Genomic DNA, 7142 nt, shown 5'->3' on the forward strand with positions numbered 1-7142 from the left:
GAGAGAGGGAAGACTTCTGGCACTTCCTCCAAGAAGTTTTCCCTCTTAGCCACCCCTCCCATGTGCACCTAGGAGACCCGATCATCTGTGTCCTTGCGTAGACTGTAGCTATGTGTTTCTTTCTACCCTTGTTATGTTCTCCCCATCGGACCCTTTGGTGCACAGGAGACATTCCAAAGGAAAGTCTGGTGAATGGGTGGGAGGTAGAATTACCTTAGGCACCCAGGCACCAGAGTTACCCTAAGAGATTAATGATCAAGGAAAGCAAAAAGCTTTTCAAACATAAACATCGAAGGGCAGTTGAGATGGGCTCTCCCTCTGTACCTCAGGATGATCACAAATCTAATATGTAGCCCTGAACTCGCAATCTTCTTGCCTCAGTCTCTGTAAGTGATGAGGTTCCAGGCATGTGCCACTGGCCCAGTTGAAGATTTGTAAGGTACATCCCCAAGTACATCCTAGGACAACAAATAGAAGTTATCAATATTTCAATATAATAAACATTTCTCTGTCCATCCTCACTGAAGGCAAGAAGCACTTCATTCTCATCCAGAGGGGTGGATACAATGTAGGTACTCAGTGGAAACTGGCGAATGAATAGTCATGCGGCCTCTGTAGCGAGTACCTGGAGATCTCTGTCATAGCATAGAGGAGCCATAGGGGCAGCATGTAAGCAATAGCATGGCTGTGAGCCAGTGAGATGACATGTAGAAAAACCAAAGGCACTATGAGTCTGATCTACCATCTAATTCCTGATTTAGCACAATGCCAAGAACAGAGGATTTGCTGTGTGTGGAATGAATGGATAGATAAATGAGGGAACGAAGGTTTTTCTTAATTTCCAACATACCGGTTTGCACCATCTTTAAACATAAAGGACAGATAGGACCGCATCATAGCCAATAAACTGCCTATCAGTTCTTCCTCACTCCAAGCAGCATCTGTTACAATGTTTTAGAAAATTAACACCTTCAAACCGGAACACTACTATAAGAGAAGTGTGAGCTAGAGAGGTGGTTGCTTTTAAAGTATTTTCAAAGTGGGGAATCTTAATTCATGGCCAGCATTTTTAGGGGGGGGGCTCTCAAAACCTATATCATCTCCTCTTCCTTTTAAAAGCCTCAGAGAACATATGGACAGGGTAATGGAAAGATTGTAAGAGCCAAGGGTCAGAGAGGACCAGGTGAAACTGTCTTCTAAACATGATGGAGCTAGTGCGCAGCAGCTGTGGTTGCCTACGCAGACCTGTACCAGCTTAAGCCAGTTGACACTCAGCATGGACAGGAGAGAGGCTCACAGGACCCCACCCCTGACTGATGAGCACCCCTGACCATTGACTGACTGACAGGGGGCAAGTGAGGGCCGCTGACTTCTTCAGCTCTGTGGCCCATGGTAGGTTGCCCAAGCTTCAGTGGATGCCCATATACATGCACATACAGGCAGTACTGAGTGGACTCCGTGGGTTACAAAGAAGAGAACGGAAAAGAGAAAGAGGAAGCATGGAGCCTGAAGGAAGATATATTGGCGGGGTCTGGGAGTGGTTGGGGGGGCAGAAATAGGGGTTTGACGTTAAATAATGTATAAAACTAAAATACGTGATAAAATTAAAAAATAATAAGAAAAATGTAAGAGAAATATGACTGAAACTCACTAGTAGGACTTTTATCTAGCACACATGATGCCAAAATCATCAAGTAAGTCAAATCAGAAGCTTCTCCAAAAAGAAAAAAAAAAAAACCCAAAAACAAAAAGAAAAAAATCAAAGCAAAACCAAAATGAAGAAAACACACATAGCAAAGTCTCAAAGTCTTTTAAAACACCCATTTTTTCAATTATAGCATACTTACCTTGTAGAATGCACTGAGCTATAAAGTGAAAAATAAATGTTTTAAGTTTGACCATTCTTTGTCTACCTACTGAAATCTGATTCTTGGAGAAGTTCAGTACAAATGTGTACTTAGAAGAAAACGACACATGCCTACAGTGGTTTGGATAAGAATAGCCTCTGTAGGCTCATGTGTTTGACTACTTGGTCTTCCTTTGGTGGAACTGTTTGGGAAGGATTAGGAGGCTGGAGGAGGTATGACACTAGAGGTAGAATTTGAGGTTTCAAAAGCCCACACCAGTTCCCAGTTAATTCTTTCTGCCTCATGATTGTGTCTTAAGGTGTAAGCTCTTAGCTACTGCTCCAGTACCCTGCCTGCCTGCCTGCCTGCCTGCCTGCCTGCCTGCCTGCCTGCCTGCCTGCCTGCCTGCCTGCTGCCTGCCTGCCTGCTGCCTGCCTGCCTGCTGCCATGCTCCCTATCATGATGACCATGAACACTAATTCGCTGAAACTATAATCCCCAATTCAATTCTTTCTTCCTTAAGTGGCCTTGGTCATAATATTTAATCACTGCAATAGAAAAGTAACTAAGACAAATCTAGAAAGACTTCAACAAAAAGATACAATGTAGCGATCCAGGTCACGATTCTGGAGGTCGAGTATCTATCCTGTTTTCCTTCTTACTAGCTGTGAGACCTTAAGTAATTTAATCACTCTGGGCCTTAATTTCTTCAACTGTCAAATCAAAATCTAATGCTCTCTACTACATAGCATTCTTATGAGAATCTGATGGGTCATTATGAGCTAAGAATAATGCCTAGTGTGGACCTACACTATTCATTGATGTCTAAGCAACAATGTAGCCTTGCGTCCCCACAGCTGTAACCTTATGGCCCTCAGCAAACAGACTCAAAAGCTATGGGAATGATTTGCCAGAGCTGACTTTCAGGAAAGAAACAGCCAAATGCAAGTCATCCATCTCATCAGACTGACACCTTTGGGGTCTCAGCAAAACAGCATGTTCCAGGGAGACATCCTGTGCTCGAACAAGCTGTTATCTCTCAGAATTCCAGGCAGAGTGGAATCCAAGGGTGGTGAGGGACTGGGAACATCATGCCAAGTGCCCTTTCCCCTCCAGGGGCTGTAACAGCTCCCACTGGCTTCCTGACTCTCCCACTGTTAACGTCTTTTCTCCACGTTTTTTGGGATCATCACAGCTGGGGGTGAACAGGAAGTCTGTCCTCATGTATCCAATTATTTAAAGTTTCCAGTTATCTTGACGTTGCAGTGTGAAGTGAAGTTGGCCCAGGGTTTGTCACAAGTCACCTTTCACTGCGGAATTTGGGGTTTCATGCAGCACCTAGGGGCATGAAAAGCTTGCAAACATGCACACACCAGAACACTAGGCAAAGCTGTAACTGGTTATTCATAAATACAGACATAACAATGGCCCGTATTGATGTTCTGTTCAGACAATACACCCAAAGGCTCCCTTGGAGCTAGATGCTTTCACACACGTGGATTTTGCCTAAACATGGACCAAGCTTAGTCCATCAACAAATCAGTGCATGGAGAGGTGATGTGCATGAACAAAAGATTGTGCAAAGCCTCCAAGAAATACAAATGCTAATGTCTGAAGAAAACTGGGTATGGCTGGAAATCAGCATGTTAAGTGAAATAAGACAGGTTCAGAAAGAAAAATGCCACATTTCTCTCTCATATGTAGAATCTAGATTTAAATTCCTCACCACCCCACCCATGCTTGCATTCCTGTGTGAAAGTGCGCACCCATTTGTGTGTGTGTATGTGTGTGTGTGTGTGTGTTTGTGTCAGTGTATGCATGTGCTTGCATGTGTGTGTCAGTGAGTATGTGTGTGTTTGTCAGTGAGTAAGTGTGTGTGTGTGTGTGTGTGTGTGTGTGTGTGTGTAGGACATGAAAGTAGAAAGGGGACTCTGAGAAAGAAGAGAGCAGGGAGAGGGGACAAGGAGTGAGGAGTGTGTGCACTGTGAAAGCAGGAGAGGGGACACGTAGGGGGAGAAAGGAAACCAGAAGAGGATGAAAACTGATGGGGGACTGAGGGAGGTGACCGAGATTAAGGCACAGTGATATACGTGTGTGGATGTGTTATGAGAAACCCCCTTTCTCTATGTGCTAATCAAATGTCAATTTAATAACCCTTTATTCAGCCACACTCATAACTAGGAAATGCACATTGAGACATTGAGATCACTTTTCAAAAATCTATTAAATAAAATAATAATAATAATAATAATAATAATAATAATAATAATAAGCCACTGAAAACTGGGCCTGGTGGTGCATGCCTATAATCCCTGGGCTACATGGTGAGACTCTGGGAAGGCAGGAAGGATCCAGTGCAGAAAGGACGTGGGAGACAGTCAGTCTCAGACTTTATAGACAAATGGCTAAACTGTGACAGTCTTAGGGGAGCAGTGCTGCAGTGTCTACCAAAACAGCAAACACACACAAGCTTTGGGCAACCCTGAAGCAACCAAAGTAGCTGCCTCTACGCAGAGACTCCTCACTCCCCAAAACATTTGTAGTCTGTTACGTACTAACAAAATACTCTACTTAAAATTCATTTGGTTTGGGTTTGCGTGTGTGTGTGTGTGTGTGTGTGTGTGTGTGTGTGTGTGTGTGTGTGCCCGCCTGTGTATGCTCACTCAAGATGTTCTGGTGTATGCACATGTGCGCCCTAACTCTGCCCCTCAAGATTCTGAAGCAAGCACTCTTAACACCCCTAGCCCCCTCTGGAGCAGTGGGTTCCAACCTTCTTAACTCTGCAACCCTTTAATATACTTTTTTTGTTACTACTTCAGAACTATAAATTTGCTACTATTATGAATCATATCATCGGTGTTCTCCAATTAATGGTCTTAGGTAACCCCCGTGAGGGTTGTTTGACCCTCAAGAGGGTTCCACCCTACATATTGAAACCTGTTTTAAAGCCTATGTGTGGTGACTGTGGACCTGAAATTCTAGTCCTCAAATGGCTGTGGGGAGAGGGTTCTCAGTTCCAGTCTCCTACACAGCACAGGAGAGGGAGGGAGGGAGGAAGGGAGGGAGGGAGGGAGGGAGGGAGGGAGGGAGTCTGGCATTTAGCACCAGGATTTTTAGCAATGGTTTTGGAGCTGAACCTCACCCTTTGTTTGGCTCACATTGCAGGTGCAATTGTTTATCTTTGAACAGTGAATTCTAAGGACTGTTCGGTATTTACTGTAGTGACTAGTTTTCTGTTCTCTCCTGATCTAGTTGTGCTGTAAGCTCCTGCGATTCTGTTTACTAATGTTCTAGTTAAGATTTGCAATTTAGTTTTATTTTATTTTATGTGTATAAGTGTTTCTGCAAGCATGTGTGACTGCCCAGGTACCATGAGGTGGCTTGGCACCCAGGGAAGCCAGAAATTGGCACTGGATTCTCTGGAACTGGAGTTACAGACAGTTGTGACCTCCCATGTTAACTCTGGGAATTGAACCCCGGTCCTTTACAAAGGCAGCCAGTTCTCTTAACCACAGAACCCATTTCTTCAGCTCAAGTTTAGGATTTCTGATCCAGAACCCATTAGTGAAATTATTACTTTCCTTCCTTTGCCTTTTTTCCAAGCTATTTCGTTTTTATGCCAATTTTATACTTTTGAATTTCTTGAGATTATCACACGATCTTAATATTTCTCCTTTTCCTTCCCTCCCTCCAAACCCTCCCATATATCCCTGCCCGCTGAAAAATCATGGCCTCTTCTTTCGTTTCTTCTTTCTTTCCGCTGACTTAACAGGAAAACGTTTTTATCCCTAGAGGTTCTAAGTATAAATATTGAATTTTCTGGAGTGTTTGTAGCTTTTCAAATTTACCTGCCCTCTCCTTTACATTCTGACCATTGCTGCCCCATTCCCCAGGACTAGAGAGCTAACCAAGGCTCTGAGGAGATGATCTGTCGCTTAGCTATTGCCTCAGGCAGCTGTGACCCTATGTGTACCTTTCTGATGTATTCTGCTATCTCAAGGACTGGCAGGGCTTGTAAAGTTTGTGTGACTCATTTTCTAATTTGGTTTATAATTCTTTTATCTTTTTTAAATCTATTATTTTTATGTCGGTGTGGTACTAGGTACTGGAAGTAGGGCCATTAAACTATCTTTTAAAAAAAAAAATTTTTTTGAGACATAGTCTCGCTTAAGTTACCAGGCCTGGCCTGAACTCACTTTGTATCTCAGGTAGGCCTTGAACTTGCCATCACCTGGAATTAGAGGCTTGAACCACTTGGTCTGCTTGGGGTTCTGTCTTAAGCTAGTCTGCAGTGGACGGTGTTTATTAGAACGAACAATTGAGTTTTACATTTGCCTATGATAGACCAAGAAGATTCAGTACTTTGAAACCAGCTTTTATAGTAACTTCAGAACGCTCACCACCACCACCACCACCCCTCTCTTGTGGTGTGTGTGTGTGTGTACCTCACAACCCTGCAAGGCATAAGGTGTTTACATGGAGACTGTCCTAGTTAAAAGTTACTATCGCTATAATAAATCACTGTGACAAAAAGACACTAGGGAGAGAAGGGTTTATTAGGCTCACACTTCTACACCGTAGTCCATTATAGGAGGAACTCAGAACAGGAACTCAAACAGGGCAGGAACCTTAAGGCAGGAACTAATATAGAGGCCATGAAGCAGTGCTGCTTACTGGCTTGCTCTGCCTGCTTTCTTCTAGAACCCAGAACCATCACCAGTCAAGAGACACCACACAATGGCTCAGCCCTCCCCTATTAATAACTAGTTAAGAAAATTTCCTTGCCTGCAGCTGAATCTTATGGAGACATTTTCTCAGTTGACGTGCCTTCCTCTCAGATGACTCTAATTTATGTCAGATATTTGTTGGTTTGTTTTTGTTGATTTGTTTTTGTTTTATTTTGAAACAAGGTCTATGTAACCCAGGATGGCTTTGAACCCCTGATTATCCATCTCAGACTTCCGAGGGTTACAGGCATACACCAAGGCTTTTTAATAGCCCAGACCCCAGACAAACCACACACTTACTTCCTTATCCAATACCAATGGGGATTTTTTTTTCAAAACTTGCATTAAAGACCCTCCCCAGCATTCCAGCTTTGGACAAACATCTTAAGTCTACATTTCTGTCTTTCTAGAATTCAAGTCTTGATGGGTTTTAGCCATTTCACCATCTTCCCTAGGGTGTCAGACCCAGGCAAGGATTCTGGGAGGGACTGCCCTTCCTGTTACCTGAAGACTGAACACAATTAGGAACAAAGAGTGTGTGTGTGTGTGTGTGTGTGTGTGTGTGTGT

This window comes from Micromys minutus (genome assembly GCF_963924665.1).
Source record: "Micromys minutus genome assembly, chromosome: 2".
Taxonomy (NCBI): domain Eukaryota; kingdom Metazoa; phylum Chordata; class Mammalia; order Rodentia; family Muridae; genus Micromys; species Micromys minutus.